At 35.9% G+C, this 17,982-nt stretch overlaps 1 non-coding gene across 1 annotated transcript; it reads left to right on the top strand.

Annotated features, from left to right (window-relative positions):
• The first annotated feature begins 1,096 nt into the window (after window positions 1–1,096).
• LOC125357804 lies at window positions 1,097–1,212 on the top strand. Its single transcript, XR_007212209.1, has one exon. It is a non-coding gene; the product is annotated as a small nucleolar RNA SNORA26 (small nucleolar RNA).
• The last annotated feature ends 16,770 nt before the right edge of the window (window positions 1,213–17,982 follow it).

Below are 17,982 nucleotides of genomic sequence, written 5' to 3'. Positions count from 1 at the left end.
GTAAAGTCAGTTTGCAATTGAAGACAAAGACCAGTTTCCCAAAACTAATAAGGGGAAGTTCCAATTTTTTTGAATACTAGTCTTTTACTTATTCATCTTTCTTTCTATCATTCTAAGAAAAACATATTGCATATGAAATTCTTTTTCAATACAAAACTGCATATATTTAAATGAGTCCAATATTATCTCATTTAATAACTCCTTTCAAAAGATAGTAGTTTGTAATCTGACTCCTTTACTTATATTGTCTATTTTATTAAAATTTTAATAATATTTTTATTTAATCCAACATGTCCAATTACTTCAACATTTAGATAACAAAAAATTAATTAAAGATTCTATTTTTTATTCTAAATCTTCACATTCCCAGTATTTATTGTCTATTTCAACATTAATTTTCTATATAGTATATATTCATAATAAGTATAATTTGGAACTCTGTAAAAAATTACAGATTTTAATAAAGTATTTATTTATTCCTATCTTAAATGAATACTGTTGCTAAACAATTGGGTTTATCCACCTTCAAGGGAAAGTATATGTTTATGCATTTTGGAGATATTAGTCTATTTTTGTTATTTTTTTGTGAGGGGAGAAGGAGAAATAAGGAGAAAGAATTCTGTTTGTGGCATAACAGGTTATACAACAAGTATTAGGTTATACAACAGGAATGATTTCCTGAAGTATCCAACCTTCAGAAGACGTGACACAGGCTGGAGAATCTAAGGACAGTACTCAAATGTGCAAGAAAATTATTGTGCCCAGGAACAGGAGAGGCCAATTGTGAGAAGGCTCTTGAGTATGGGCATCTCATAAACATGCACAGATTCAGCCTCAACCTCCCCTGCCTTATAGGTATTCTACATTCCCTGCCCTAGGTAAAGTTGAAGGGGCAGGAAATGGTTGTTTAAAAATTCCTATTCCAGGGGCTGGGAATGTGGCTTAGTGGTAGAGTGTGGAATCTGACAAATTAAAAAAAAAAAAAAAGCATAGTAGTATGGAAAAGGAAGTTTATGTGAGGGAGAAGAGAGGATAATAGGAGGAATATGATCAATGTGCATTATATGAACATATGGGAATGTTTAATTGATACACACTAATAAATTAAGTTAAACATGTCATAAGAGGCTAACACAGAATGGTAAAGGAAATCTCCATTAAACCCAGAGAAGAGATGATAAAACTCCTCTTACCCTGTCTGGAGTAACAGATGGAAAAAATTAAGCTAAATTAAATTAAGTTAAATGGGGGCTGGGATTGTGGTTTAGCGGTAGAGTGTTTGCCTAGAATGCACAAAGCCCTGTGTTCAATTCCTCAGGACCACATAAACAGAAAAAGCCAGAAGTGGCACTGTGGCTCAAGTGGTAGAGTGCTAGCCTTGAGCAAAAAGAAGCTCAGGGACAGTGCTCAGGCTGAGTCCCAAGACGTGTGATTGGCAAAAAAATAAATAAAATAAAAAATTCCTACTCCATATTTTATTTGCCTCCTCTAATTCCCCTTCCCACTAGTTTTCCTGTCCATATCCTGATTTCTGAGAAAGTCATATAACTGGAGTAAAGTTAAAACAGTAGCCAGTGGCTCACACCTATAATCCTAGCTACTCAGGAGTCTGAGATCTGAGGATAGGAGTTTAAAGCCAGCACAAGCAGAAATTTTAATTAACCATTAAAAGTCCAGAAGTGGAACTGTACCTCAAATGGTAGAGTGTTAGCTTTGAGGAAGAAACCTAGGCTTGTGTTCAAGCCCCAGAACCTGCACAAACACACACACACGAAAGAAAGAAAGAAAGAAAGAAAGAAAGAAAGAAAGAAAGAAAGAAAGAAAGAAAGAAAGAAAGAAAGAGAAAGAAAGAAAGAAGGAAGATATTAGTCTATTTTAAGGAAAAAAATTAAGTAGTATACTGGGAATATATACTGTTTACTTAAGTTAGTGTACTGAAGGCCTTTCCCAAACTAAAATGTCTTTAAGAAGCCTCTAAAACATGTCAACAAAATAATGCAAGGTAATTATTTTGTTCTATTTTTAAAGGTGGCACATAGAGGTTAAGCAATTTTCTTGAAAGCAGAACATTTGCATATTTTATTTTTAAGCATCTTGATTTACCTGTGCAGTTTATTTTAAAATTTTTATGAGTGTAGATATGGTTCAAAAGTTAGCAATCTGATGGCTTAGAGAGCCAAGAACCAACAAGTTTATGATTAAAAAGAGAAAAATATTCACTAATAATCATAATCTCCATCTGCTCAAATGGCTTAGTGATATATAATTGTAGTCATTATTTAGATGAACTGAATAATGAGGGTTAATTAGAAATCAGTGCAGTATTTTTTAGAAAAGCAAAATTTGCGCTACTAAAATTAATCTTTGGGAATGAGATTTTTGTATTAATCTCTGAAAATCCATCTAGACAAACTATGTAGGATTTAATTACCATATATGGTACATGGGCATTTATTGGGAGAGTTTTTTTGGTTGTATAGATTCATACAGACCTTTGTGTAATGTGTGTGTATGTATGTATATATATATGTATATATACATGTTTGTGTGTGTTTATTTTTAGCCAAAATCAAGCTTGTATATGAGTAGTAGCATTTCCAAACAAATAAAAAAACAAGAGCAATAGAGAAATTCACCAATAGAGAAATAGAGAGCTCAATAGAGAAATTGAGATTTTATTTTTGTAGCATTATTAATAAAGATTTAACAGAAATTTATAAAAATGAGGAGATTGTTGGAGAACTGAAATGATATGGATGTTGGATATACTATGTATGGCATACAGATGCAGAGAGAAAATAAAAAATGTCTAGATTATTCATTCTGAGTACTTTTCCCTCACTGAATTTGCATTCAGCTTTCTGTGGTACTTTCCAAAAAGACTATCATTCTTTACCCCTTTATGTTGCTTCTCACTTCGTTCCAGTGAGTTGTTTACCTAACAAAGTTCAAGAGAAATTACATTCTTGGTGTTTAAAGATTAGGTTAGCAGAAGTCTCCCATTATTCCTAGGCCTCTTGGATGCTTTCTTCTAGGGCATTTCATTCAGAAACAAGACTCCTGTCTCACTCCATGAGAAATCCAAAGTGACTCTCAGTGAGCTGAAACCAGTCAACCTTCAAAAACATGAAGGGTAAAATAAACTATTTTAAACCACCAAAATCTGTATTTTTCCAATTATAGTAATAAAGGGAATAATAATTTGGGATAGTAACTTGTACGAATAGTCAACTTGTACCATCATGGAAACTTAAAACATATTTCCATAATTTTGATGCTAGGTAAGTATAAATAGGAGGATTCAGAAGGAGATTATATTTGATTTCAAAGGTTTACATGGATATTTATTAGAGAATGAAATGATACATGTTTTTCTGGTCACAAAATGTTTGATAATAAAAAGTAAGTGGAACACCATCACTGTGATATTTTTTATTTCTCCACTATGAGAATTGACACCTCTTATATTCAAATCACAATTGAAAGTGATAATCAAGGACAGCTTTGACAACAAAACATACCTATTTGCCCGTGAAAGTTCTTTTTTTTTTTTTTGAATCAAGGGAAAATAGCTTTATTTCCTCATGTACAAATTCAAGTACTTATGCCAGCAACGGGAAATTGGCAGAATCTGTGGAATTTTCCAAGACATATGTCAGACAGTACTTCTTTTTTTCATTTATTTTTTACTGTTTTCTGGATTCTCTTTTTTTTGTAATTTATTTATTAAATAAACAAAATTTTTCTTGACAAGGTGTTGTGCGAAAAGGGTACACTTACATAGTAGGGCAGTGTGTACATTTCTTGTGATATCTTACACCCTGTTTTTCTTTCCCTTCCCTAGGTCAGACAGACATATATACAATACACAATGTACCAAGAACTTATACAGTAGCCACGTGGCCCAAGCCAAAGAAAATTCGCCTAGGGCTTTAAATGTAATGTCGACATTAGACAATATGTCAACAATAGTCTTATATAAACGTACATACACAGCTTTTGAGCTATTGTATTCCACTGAGAGGTCAATTTTTGACCTTTATATGTTGAGTAGTTGTTTGGTTTTAGTTACATAATGTTGGGTCGCTGACCAAAACCTGTGGGAAATACCATTTGACAAGAAGTTTTTGGTTTCACAGACCTGGTTTCTACTGTCTCCCCCTCCCCCCACCTTAACAGTCATATATCAGGGAGATCATGCCCCTTTGTTTTCTGTGTCTCGCTCAACATTATTTTTTTGAGTTCTGACCACTTCCCTGCGAATAACAATATTTTACCATTCCTAATCGCTATGTAGTATTCCATTGTGTATATGTACCATATATCTTGGATCCTTTCATCTGTGGAGGGGCATATGGATTGATTCCATATTTTGGCTATTGTGAATTGTGCAGCGATAAACATGGAAGTGCAAATGTCTTTTTGATATCTTGGGACCAGCTGTTCAGGATAGATGCCTAGGAGTGGTATGGCTGGGTCATAGGGTAGGTCTATATTGAGCTTTTTGAGAAACCTCCATACTGTTCTCCAAAGTGGCTGTACTAATTTGCACTCCCACCAACAATGGAGAAGGGTTCCTCTTTCCCCACAGCCCCTCCAGCATTTGTTGTTTCCTGATTTCAGAGTATAGGCCATTCTAACTGGGGTGAGGTGGTATCTCAGGGTTGTTTTTATTTGCATTTCCTTTACTAGCAGGGATGTTGAGCATTTCCTCATGTGTTTCTTTGCCATTTTTATCTCTTCTCTTGTGAAGTCTCTCTTTAGCTCTTTTGCCCATTTCCTAATAGGTTTATTGGGCTTGGAGGGGCTTAGTTTTTTGAGTTCTCTGTAGATGACAGATATCAGGCCTTTGTCTGTTGCTGTGCTGGTAAATATCCTTTCCCATATCGTTGGCTGTCTTTCTATTTTGGTGGCTATGACCTTAGCTGTGCAGAAACTTTTTAATTTGTAGTAGTCCCATTTGTTGAGTCTTTCCCCTATTTGTTGTGCCCCTGGGACTCTATTCAGGAAGTTCCTTCCTGTGCCTATAAGTTCTAGTGTCTTTCCTACTCTGTCCTTCAGTAGTTTCAAGGATTCAGGTCTGATGTTGAGGTCCTTGATCCATTTTGAGTTGATCTCAGTGCATGGTGATAGGCTTGGGTCTACTTTGAGTTTTCTGCATATGGCTGCCCAGTTCTGCCAACACCTGTAGTTGAAGTAGCTATGTTTATTCCATTTTAAGTCTTTAGCTCCTTTATTGAATATCAGCTGACTGTAAGAGTGAGGTTTTATTTCTGGATCTTCAATTCTAATCCATTGGTCTTCCTGTCTGTTTTTATACCAATGCCAGGCTGTTTTTGTTATGATGTCTCTATAGTAGAGCTTGAAGTCTGGTATTGTGAAACCTCCTGCACTGCTTTTTTTTGCCTAGAATTGCTTTGGCTATTCTAGGTCTTTTGCTGTTCCATATGAATTTATGGATTGCTTTCTCTATTTCAGTGAAGAATGTAACTGGGATTTTCATAGGGATTCATTGAATTTGTATAAGAATTTGGGCAATATGGCTGTTTTCACTATATTGATTCTGCCTACATGAGCATGGGAGGTCTATCCAATCTCTTTTTGTCTTCTTTGATTTCCCTTATTAGATTTTTATAGTTCTCATTAAATAGGTCCATCATGTTCTTGGTTAGGTTGTTCCCTAGGAACTTTATTTATTTATTTTTTTGGCTACTGTAAATAGAATTTTTTCCATAATTTCCTTTTCTGCTTGTACATTGCTGGTGTACAGAAAAGCTGCTGACTTTTTTGGATTGAGTTTATATCCTGCTACTTTGCCAAAATGGTTTATGAGGTGTTGGAGTTTGGGGACTGAGTTTTTTGGGTCATTCAGATATAAGATCATGTTGTCTGCGAATAGAGATAGCTTGATTTCTTCCTTGCCAATGTAAATCCCGTTGATGTCCTCCTCTTGCCTATTGCTATGGCTAGGGATTCCAGCACTATGTGGAAAAGAAATGGGGAGAGTGGGCATCCTTATCCTGTGCCTGAGTTTAGGGGGAATGCTTTTAGTTTCTCCCCATTTAATATGATATAAGCAGTTGGTCTGTTGTATATGGCTTTTATTGTTTTAAGGAATGTTCCATCTATTATTGCTCTCTCCAGAGTTTTTAATAAGTATGGATGTTGTATTTTGTCGAAGGCTTTTTGGGCATTGACTGAGATTGACTGTGATTCTTGATTTTAGTTCTGTTTATGTGGTGAATTACATTGATTGATTTACGGATGTTGAACCATCCTAGAGACTGTGGGATGAAGCCTACTTGATCATGATGTATAATTTTCTTGATCAGTTTCTGGATCCTGTTAGCTAATATTTTATTGAGGAGCTTTGCATCTGTGTTCATTAGTGATATTGGTCTGTAGTTCTCTTTTTTTGTTGGGTCTTTGCCTGGTTTGTGAATGAGTATGATATTAGCTTCATAGAATGAGTTTGGGATTTCTCCCTCTGTTTCTATTTCACGGAAGATTTTGAGGAGTATTGGTATTAGTTCCTCACTAAAGGTTTTATAGAATTCATTGGTGAATCCATCTGGGCCTGGGCTTTTCTTTGTTGGGAGGTTCTTGATTACCCCTGTATCTTGCTGTAAGTTTTTGGTTTATTTAGTTGATTTATTTGTTCTTGGTTCAGTTTGGGCAGTTTGTACTTTTCTAAGACTTGATCCATTTCTGTAAAATTAGTGTTTTTTAGTGAGAAGAGGTTCTGGAAATATTTCCTTATGATTGTTTGAATATCGTGTGTACTTGTAAGTTTTCCAGTGGAGTCCCTGATTTTACGTATAAGAGTCCCATCTCTTGTTTTTGTGTAAGTCTTGCGAGGGGTCTGTCAATTTTATTTATTTTCTCAAAGAACCAGCTTTTAGTCTTATTTATTTGTTGAATGGTCTTTCTATTTTCAATCAGATTTATCTCTTCTTTAATCTTTGTGATCCCTCTCTTCCTAGTCATTTTAGATTCGATCATTCCTTGTTTCTCCAGTTGTTTTAGTTTCATTGTGAGGTTATTCACCTGCTCTGTTTCCATTCTTTTAATGTGAGGGCTGAGGGCAATGATCTTGCCCCTCAGTACTGCCTTAGCTATGTTCCAAAGGTTTCTTAGTGATGTATTTTCATTGTCATTGTGGCTTATGAGTTCGTTAATTTCATCTTTAATTTGGTCTGTGGCCCAAGTGTTGGATAACAGTGTGGGGGTTAGCCTCCAAGAATGTGTATAGCCTCTGTGGTAACCATTGTTATTGAGGGTTACCTTTATTCCACTGTGGTCAGATATAATACATGGGATGACATCAATACTTTTGTATTTGCTGAGGTTCTTTGTGTGGGCTATGACATGGTCTATTTTGGAGTATGATCCATGAGCTGCTGAGAAGAAGGTGTTTTGGGTCTCTATAGGGTGGAAGATTCTGTATAGATCTGTCAGGTCCATTTGGGATAAGGTGGTACTTAGGTCCTCAGCTCCCTTGCTAATCCTCTGGGTGTCTGTCCCTTGGAGAGAGTGGGGTATTAAAGTCACCCACTATGATTGTGTTTGGGTCTGTCTTGTTCTGTAGTTCTGTGAGAATTTGCTTGACATATGTAGGGCCTCTTTTGTTCAGTGAGTATGCATTTATCACCGTGATGTCTTGATTCTGGATTTTTCCTTGTATTAAAATGTAATGACCTTATTTGTCTTTTTGAGTTGATTTTAATGAGAAGTACAGTTTATCTGAGATCAGGATGGCTACTCCTGCCATTTTGGTAGGTGCGTTTGCTTGGAAGATCTTGCTCCATCCTTTAATTCAGAGCCTGTTTTTATCCCTTGCTGTAAGGTGGGTTTCTTGTAGACAACAGATGGCAACTTTTTGTTTGCAGTTCCATTCTGCCAGTCTGCTCCTCTTTATCGAAGAGTTTATACCATTTATATTCAAAGAGATCAAGGATAAGAATTTTTTTTCTCCTTCCATTTTCTTGTTAGGCTGTTTTTCCTCTTTTTTTTTTTTTTTCTTGTCTTTAGTGAGCTGCTCTTTCTGTTGGGCTCTGGCTATTGTAGTTTCTTTGTCTTTCTGTCTGTGTGTCCTGTACAATTTCTGTTGGGTGGTGTTCCCTTCTTAGAATTTGCTGTAGGTCTGGTTTTTTATTCACATACTCCTTTAGATCCTCTTTGCTATGGAAAGATCTGGTTTTTCCCTCGAATATGAACTCCAGCTTTGTTGGATATTTTATTCTAGGTTGGCAGTTGTTGGCCTGTAGGACTTGCATGGTGTTCTTCCATTCTCTTCACACGTGGTAGGTTTGTGTGGAGAGGTCTGCTGTTATTCGGATCCTCTTCCCATTGTAATAAATTTCTTCTCTATGGCTCCATTCAAACTTTGCTCTTTATTCTTGAGATCTGAAGTCTTGATTATTATGTGCCTGGTGTGGCTTTTCTAGTGTCTGGTCTGCCAGGTGTCCTGTAGGCTTCGGTTCCCTGGATGAGGTCCCTTGTGAGATTGGGGAAGTTTTCTGCAATCACTTCATTGAAAATATTTTGAAGCCCTCTGCTCTGGTATTAGGCTCCTTCTTCTATTCCAATTATGCACAGATTATATATCTTGTCTTTGTCCAATAGCTCCTAGATTAGTTTGCCCTGCAGCTTTACCGTTTCTTGGAGTGTGGTCATTTTCTGGACCTTGTCAGCTGCATCATCATCCAAGAGAGAGATTCTGGCTTCAGTATGGTAAATTCTGTGTGCTGTGGATTCAAGTGAGGAGTTTATGGATGTCAGAGAGGTATTTATGGTTGCCAGATCAGCTCTGATCATGGAAATTTCTTCATTTAAAGAATTGTATTTTAAATCTATTTTTTTCATGCATTTCGCTTCTCAGGATGTTAAGATCTTCTTTAACGTAGGTTTGCACTGTATCCATTTTTGCTTCCATTTCTTTCTTGGCTTCCTGGATGTCCTTCAAGACTTCCACTCTAAACTCCTGGAATTGTTTTCTGATTTCATTTCTGAAGCTTTCCATCATTTCTGCTATCATAGCCTCTGTTGTTCTTTTATTCTCCATCTCCTCTTCAGTCGTACTGCTTTTTGGAGCTGGCAAGTTGGCTTGCCCTTTGATGAAATTTGTTACATTTCTTTGTGATTTGCACATCAGGAGATCTGTGGGTGTCTTCCCTGGTATGGCTTTGAGCTGGTTCCCACTGGTCCGTCGGTGGGAGACTTATGAACTGGCTCTGGGTTTGAGTTTGGCTGTTGAACCTTACTGCCCAATGGGTGAGCGTGACCATCTCGGTGTCCTCCCAGAGTCTGAAGGGACCTTTTGCTGCCTGATTTGGGGGTCCTTTGTTCCCTCGGGGTGGGGAGGGGGAGGGAGGGAGCTCTAGCTTCTTTGTAGGGTTTGGGTCTCTGATAGCTGGTCTCCCATTGGGGGAGGGGGTAATGGGGAACTTACTGGTCCTGGATTGTGTGTTGTTAGCCCTTTGGGGGTGGGGTGCTGGGGTGTGGCAATTGGTCGTTTTGTGGTGGCGGCCCCGGCTCTCCCCTTCTGCACCACTGGTTCCCCCGCAGCTCACGTCCAATCCCGGCCGTGCAGTCCCGTACCTCCTGTCTGCGGCCATCTGTCTCGATCAGTCCGTGCACCCCCTGGGGTCCGTGGAGTCCTGCTGTCTGGACTCTGTGCTCCTGGCGTGACTTTTGGCAGTCGGTTTGTTGGTGCCGGGTTCCCTTTCCCAGCCTGGCCCTGTTCGGGCCAGGGTCGGCGGGTGGGGGGAGGGTACCCCGGAGATTTTCCGGCTCTGTGCAGGTTATAGGCTCTTCTTGTTTTATTTATTTATTTATTTATTTTTGTTTCCTGCATTTCTCTGTTGATTCTGGCTGCTGGGTTTGCTGGGTTCTTGATGGGGTGTTGGGTGCTGGAGTTCCTAGCTTACTATTCAGTTGGAGGAAATTGGGGTGCCTCGATACTATGGCAGCTCCATCTTCCCGCCATGAAAGTTCTTATACAGGAGTTTAGACTGTTCCACCAAAAACCTTGATTAAAGGAAATATCTCACAAAATAACTCTCCTGTCAAGGTCAAAGAATGCTCATATTCTCTCAGACTAATATTTCAATCATTAAACAACGGTTGAATCATTAAAATTCATTAAATTAACATATCTAACATAATAACATTCACTTTGTTATTTCTTATCAATTTATATCTTTGACTCCTTGCTACAAGACACTAAAACTTTGTATATATTCTTCAACCCTTCTTTTCCGAGACACTAAATAAGAGTCTGTTTACCCCTGATATCATTGTAACTGATTTTAGTACCCTGGATATTGTATATACATGTATTATAACTAGGGAAAGGGAAGAGAATATCAAAATCAAGAGACAAAGGATAAAAAGACAAACCAATGCAACAACAATACTTACAAAACTATATGGTGTAAACCAATTGTACAACTCATGCGGTGGAGAGGGAAATGGGGAGAAAGGAGTGGGGGAAAATGAGGGAGGAGATAACAAGTTGGATAAGAAATGTACACACTGCCTTATCCATGAAACCCCTCTGTTAAAACATTCTGTACATCACTCTGACAATAAGTAAATGAAAAAAATCTATATATTATGATAGTGTTATCTCTTCCTCTAATTGTTGCAATAAAATTAGTATGGCTTGACTATCAGATTTTCTAATGCTTTTGAAAATCAGCAATTAAGAATTGCAATAGTAATTTTACAGATATTACAGGATGCCACAATGATACTCTTTCTTTTAATTTCACTGGAGAATACAAAGCTTCATAAAATGGCTGCAAAGTATCCTTTCATCTTGAATTCCAGCTAGAGAGACCCCAAGCCTGACCTTGTGGCTTTAGTGAGCACTTGTCTCCAACCTGTTAAAGGAGAATTTGAAGAAGCTTAGGAGGAGGATCTCTTCAAGAAACACTTGAGGGCTCTGGATTTTCTCACTAGACCTACATCTACACATGAGTAAAGTTATACAACTCCTCTTCTCAGCAAGTAATATGTGTTTATTACAGGAAGAACTATTTATTGATACTACAATAGGTTACATAACTTTAATATACATATATCTGTATGTATGTATCTATGAATCATCTATTTATTATCTACTTTAATAGGTTGTTTGGTGTGTACTAATATAACCTCTATTATTTTAAATCTGAAACTATAAACATCATTATATTCATTATCTTCACTTTCATGTCTCCTAAAACTGAAAGAAAAAGTTGGCAATAACAAGAAGTCAAACAAATCAGTTGAGACTAATAGGTAGGTGCCCCAGTACAAGAGGAATTTGTACTCACAAGCATGATATTTCTATGACCTCTTGGAGACTTGCTGTGTAGAAGTAGATCAGTACTTACAAGAATCCCTTCAACTCTTGTGCAAAGTCTTTCTTATAAAACAAAACCTTAAGCTACTTTTCAAGACAGTTATCACTCTTTTTTTTTTTTTTTTTTGCCAGTCCTGGGCCTGAGCACTGCCTCTGGCTTCTTTTTGCTCAAGGCTAGCACTCTGCCACTTGAGCCACAGAGCCACTTCTGGCCGTTTGAACCCAGGGCTTCATGTATACAAGGCGAGCTGTCTACCACTAGGCCATATTCCCAGCCCTTAGTGATCACTCTAATCTGAAAGCTGTAAATGGAAAATCAAGTGATAACATAGCATATGGAGGTAGTCTACACTCTTTTTTTATATATTTTCTTCTGTTTATTTTTACTTCATAAGCAGTATTGACCTTATGGATATGCAGAAATAACAGATGTTGTTAGGTCTGATGGTTTATATGACCACGGAGTGGGAGAGTACTACTGATAGAGAAGTGGTAGGAAACACCTACCTTTTACAATGGTATACAGAAGGTTGTTCAGCTGCCAAGAGAAAGTGTAACATTATTACCCTGTGATTTTCACTCTATTCCTAAGCTATTCCTAAGTCTGGAGTGATATCATGATAACCCAAAGTTATCACTAGTTTTCACTAGCTGTCAATGCTAGAGGAAGCAAAAGAATACAGAGAAAGAGGGATACTCTTTATGTTGTAGAGGCATACATGGATATGAAGGCTGAAACTGGAACACAAACATGAGCAGAAGGCTATCTGGTACCCAATGCCATCACCTTACCCTCAAATGAAGAAATGAGAACAGAGAAAAGGAAGCCCGTGATTTACTAATACAAAATATAGAAAGAAGAAAACCAAGACTCTTCTCTGTCTAAAAGATTGACTGAACTGCTGAAACTAATGGTCTAAATAACAAGAGTACATATATACTGAAAAGAACAGTTTCAGTCTTTATTGATCTGAAGACTATATCTGGAATTGAAAAATAGTTGCAAGGCAAATAGAAAAAATTATATAGGAAAAAGTAAAATAATCTATAGAAAAGTCTGGTGTTGGAAATTGGAGATGACTACAATGTTGGAATTTTGAAAAACTGTGATTAATATGTTTAAATGCAAAATTCAAAAGCCAAACTATGTTTATGATGTTTTGGGGTAATTCAGTAGTGAGAGGATGAATGTAAGAAGAAGTATAATGAAGATACTAGAAAAAAGAGAAATATTACTACCTAAGATATATAGAGTATCTTTACTGTGCCTATCATATTGACATAGACTACCATGAGGACATAAATAGTCTGTGGGATGGAAGATACTGCACTATAAATAACCGAAACTGAAGTGCAGTGGAAAAGAAAAGAGAAATAAAACAGAATATATAAAAATGGAATTGCCCTGAATAACCTAACACATTGATAAACTAATATAGAAGAGAAAGAGGCAGATGAAATACTCAAATTGATAACAGGAAAAAATGTCCATGCTTAACACAAAACCTAATACAAACCTAATACAAATCATTGGTCCTGAATGTTTTTTAATAAATGAAATGTGATAAATATAAAAACAATATCTATCAACACTGCAAAGGAAACAAACATCTTCGAGTATTAGATTGAAATAACTAAAAATTAAGGTGATCATAAAATTTTGATGAAGCCAGAGGAAAAACTAACATGAAGAAGAAAAATTACTAATTACAACTGACTCTATGTCAGAAACTATCCACGCCACATAAATAGTGGTGTGATATTTTAACACTTCAGTAGTCTACCTTACCTATGAGGGAGTACAAGTTTGAAATCACGAATCACCTCTAACTATATACACACATCTTATATGCTGAATTTTAAAGTAGGTATAATGACTAAAAATAACTAAGAAAAAATAAAATAATAACAGTACAATAAAATATCAACATCACTACTCTTGCAGTGTGGGTCCACATTTAAATAAAGTGAGAATTATTTGAACCCAGATAGGTGATAACACTGTGACAAATTAAGTGAGGAAAAGTCAGATACCATGTTTTGCATGATGTGTAATGAGATGTTTCAGGGTCTAAGTGGGACAGAACTGATTGGTAAGATTTCATAATAGTAGAATGATCTCCAGTAGGAACACAGTTACCCATTAAATTTCTCATTTAATATTTTTGAACACCATTTGGTCTCAAATAACTAAAGCAGTGGAACATTTGTAAAAATGAAATTCCTGTACTGAAGGAAGTAAATTGACAATTAAGAATTATTTATATTCAGTAAAAATATCTCTCAAGCAAATTAAAGATTTTTTTCAGATCCTAGCCCCCCCCAAAGATTTTCATTTCTAGTAGTTTTAGGATACAAGGAATTTTCTTCACAAATAAAGGAAACGATACCAGACACTTGTATTTACAGAAAGAAACTTATATTTGCAGAAAGAATTAAAGAATATGTTGAATGATAAAATTTATAAATGATAAATGGAAAATGTAGGATGAGACTGCTGGTCAATGGTAGAGAAGTAGTCTAGCATATATGAATATCAAATTTTCACAACAAGCATGAAAAATTGAACAAAATAAAATTTAAAAATGTGTTGCTGACACAAAAGTGAAGTTTTATGTATGTATCATTATGCATCATTACTTTTCTCTTCTCCTTTTGGAACATCGAATTACACAAGGTAGGGAGGAGTACCTAGACCAAAAGTGCTTCTTTTTCCCCCTGATTTTACATAACAATAGCCAATTGTGAAACTGTCCTAAGTAGTCATTTGTCTGAATTCTTCAAAGGGAGTCCCTTCATTGGCAATCAGACACATTTGATACATAAGTGCTGACCAGTATGATAATTTATTCTAAAAAGGTGTCTGGTTTTCTTATCCAATTTCCCTTTCTATCATTTATCTAAAGATAGCATGATATTGTTTCCCTCTGTTTTTTAAGTGTGTGTGTGTGTGTGTGTGTGTGTGTGTGTGTGTGCATGTGTGTGTGTATAATTTGAGATCTATCCCCAGCAGCTGCACAGTTCCTTAAACAACCTCACATGAATGCAGGCTTTATTCCAATTCCTACCACATCATCATTGGGACAGCGTTTCTTTTTGCAAGACATTAGTGATTTCTATTCTCATGATAAAAATCTAACATTAGGAAATGAGATTATGCCACAGTTGAAAACCTTTCCTAAAACCCATCCAGCATAATTTCCATCATGTAAAACTGACCAGAATCCTGTTGATGCCCAGACTTCAAATAATCTTTTTGTGGGGTGTGTGTGTGTGTGTGTGTGTGTGTGTGTGTGTGTGTGTGTGTGTGTACTTTTGGGGCTTGAACTCAATGTCTCAAGCTTTTGCTTGGCCTTTGTTCTCATGTTCTCAGGCTGGTGCTTTACCATTTAAATCATATCTAGTTTTTGGTTTTGGGTTGATTACTTGGAGATAAAAGTCTCATGAACCCACAATTCTCAGATCTCAGCCTCCTAAGTAGCCAGGATTACAAATTTTCACTACTAGCACCTTGCTCAAATAATCATTGGCAAGGGAAACTGGTATGACGTATTTTAAGAAATAATAGAATAAGAAATAATGTTAGAAGAGTGACTGTTTCTTACAAACAATATGAAGGATATGAGTAGAAAATAAAGCAGTTGTATTAGGAAGGAGGAGCATATCTTTTATAAATTAAATTGGGCAGTAACTTTTCATATTTTTTAAAGTTATTACACACCAATTTATTTTAGAATCCTCACATGAAACATGTAGAATACTCATAATAGTCAATGAAGATGTATTAAAATAGAACCAGGTAACTTGAGGAGTTGGTGAGATTGGGAAAGACTGGGGAGAATGATGGAAAGGATGACATTGATCAAGATCATTGAGCTCATAAACTGACATGTTAAATTTAAACTCTATTGCACAACTACTTAACTTTAAGGGTTTTTTTTTAATTAAAAAGAAAGCTATGTTTGTCGGGCTACAAAAAAAAAAAGATTCAATACAGAGCACAGAATCTGGTTATCTACTAGGTAAGAAATTCAAGCTAGTGTTTATTTGAGAGAATCTAACTTTCTTTGTCAATAACAACTTCGTTCACGTGAACATTGAACAATTTTAGAAATAAAGAGTGATAATGTGCTTCTTTCAAGAGGAAGATAATCAATTCACCATAGCCAAATAGAATATAGAAACAAATAACAGGTTCAGTTAAAGTGCCACAATGAAACAATAGGAAAATTATCAAATTAGAAGATTTTATGAGTTCTTACCACATCATTAAAATAGAAATGATCAGTAGTACTTCTATGTAGGGACTTAAAGATTATTGAGCTATTTGCATCTTAAATTTATCAGTAAGGTCAGGGACTTCATTCCTATCTGTTCTCACTGTCTATCTATCTCTGTATCTCTGCCACATACACATAGATAGGTACAAAATTCAGAATGGAGCTGGGTACAGGTGGCTCACATGTGTAATCAGGAGGCTGAGACGTGAAGATCACAGTTGGAAGCCAACCCAGGCAGGAAAGTCTATGAGACTCTTATCTTGAAGTAACCACCAGAAAACTGGAAATGGCTCGGTGGCTCACAGTTGAACACTAGCCTTTAACAAAAAAGCTCAAGGACAGCACCCAGGCTGTGAATTCAAACCTCACAACCATATATACACACACACACACACACACACACACACACACACACACAAATAAAGAATGGCATCTTGCAGCTATTTAAGATGTTTTGTTCACTTTTGGTAGTACTGGGTATTGAATTCAGGGCCTCCTTCTTGCAAGTCAGGTACTCAGCCATTTGAGCTATACTCCTAGCCTTCCTGCAGATATTTGAACTGTGTGAGAATGAAGCCATAATTTTATTGAAAGTTCCCCTATCTTGCAACACTACATTACCAAGACAAAATGCATGTTTTTGCATTTATAACTTCAGTTTCTTTTTCTATAACAACTACAAAGTCACTTAGTGTGCTATATTTGACTTTGTGGTTATTCACACATTGTTAAGTCCCAAAAGCATGCCATTAAAAATTACTTATGGTCTACTTTTCCTCTGTGAAGAATTATTTTTTCCTCTTACATTGATCAAAATTTCTCACTTTTTAATTTCCATTACATTCTTATTCATGTGTATTGTTCTCTTATCTTCCTGACTTCAGTTGTTTCTAAATTTGACAGACTAAAAGCCATTATAATATTGAAGTTAATACCTCAGGAAAGGGCATGACTTTAAAATTCATACTTTTCTTACACTAATATCTTAGGATTTAATGCATCCAAATATGCAAGTAGATTATTATTAAAGAGCAAATACATTTTTTACATCTAATATAACTAGGACTTGGAGTTTTTTTAATTAAATGACAAAAAGGCAACTAATATCTCTATTCTTGCAAAAGATTTCATGTGATGCTTTACTCTTATTTTTTCACAAACATTGTAGACCAAAGGTCTCTCCCAAATGGTGTACCACTGAGATTAATGTTACATTGTGGCACAAAAAAATCAATTAGAAATAAAAATTATTATTTCTATAACCTCAAGATTATTATTTAATGTAAATTATTACATGTAAAGTACATGTGTAACCAATAGAGTCTATATTTGCTAATGTCCAAAATATAAAGCTGTTGAGTCTCAATATTATTATTCTACTAAGTATTACAACTAAAATATGTAGCTTAGACTCTTTCTTCTTTAATAAACAAACAAAACTAATCTTCCTTAATCCAGTGCAAGAAGAACTTGTTTAGCCTTGTTCAAGGAGCTCAAAATGTGAAAAAAAAATAAACCTTCTGACATCCATTTCATTGAGGTTTTGTGTTTTGAAACCTTAACTTTGCAAGATTTCTTCCTCGTAGTATTAAACAGCATCTTTTCTCTTGGTATCTCACCTGTTCAACCCCTTCACTGTGAAGGCTAGTTTCTCACAGTGTAACACATCAGTGCACTGAGTATGGATAGGGAGATGTGGAAAAGATGCTTAGAATTGGATGAATGGGCTCCAATCTTGTATTGGCTCAACCCTTGATTATCCTCCAGTTTTCTCTTTGTACAAGTATACTTCACTTCTTGAAGAGCACAAACCACTTTTACAAATGAGGGCTCTATGTTATTTGAAAAAAATATTTCTCTTATAAAATTCTAAGGGAACATCTTGCTGATCAATGGCTGTTCCTTTGATCTCAGTATTTTTTGGTCGATCCGTCAATTGTGAAATCATAAAAAACAATTTCCATCATAGGAATTATTAAATAAGTTAATTTTATGATGAGAATGTCAAGTTTAAATAACATAAAGCAGTAAATTTACAATAAATATTTATGACTAATATTTAATTCAAATATTTTTATGAATGTAGATAAAGAATCAATATATTAGTAGTACAAGTGAGTTCTGCGGGTTGTGTTGTAAGCTGTCATGGGGAAGCAGTTGTTCATTTATCAAATTTGCATCAATACTTACAAGTTGTCTCAAAAGTATACAGTTATGTGCAGGCTTACACATGGGTAAGGTACAGATACCCATAATTTGTACGCAAGTGCAGATTCTTGTTCTCAAGTTCACCTTAACTAAGATTTTTTTAAGTCATTTCAGTTGAACAAGTTCAACTCCATCTGGTGGCAC

The sequence above is a fragment of the Perognathus longimembris genome, chromosome 9 (genome assembly GCF_023159225.1).
Source record: "Perognathus longimembris pacificus isolate PPM17 chromosome 9, ASM2315922v1, whole genome shotgun sequence".
In the NCBI taxonomy this organism is placed as follows: domain Eukaryota; kingdom Metazoa; phylum Chordata; class Mammalia; order Rodentia; family Heteromyidae; genus Perognathus; species Perognathus longimembris.
Note: the sequence above shows the minus strand (reverse complement) of the source record. Positions and strands in the feature narration are given on the sequence as shown.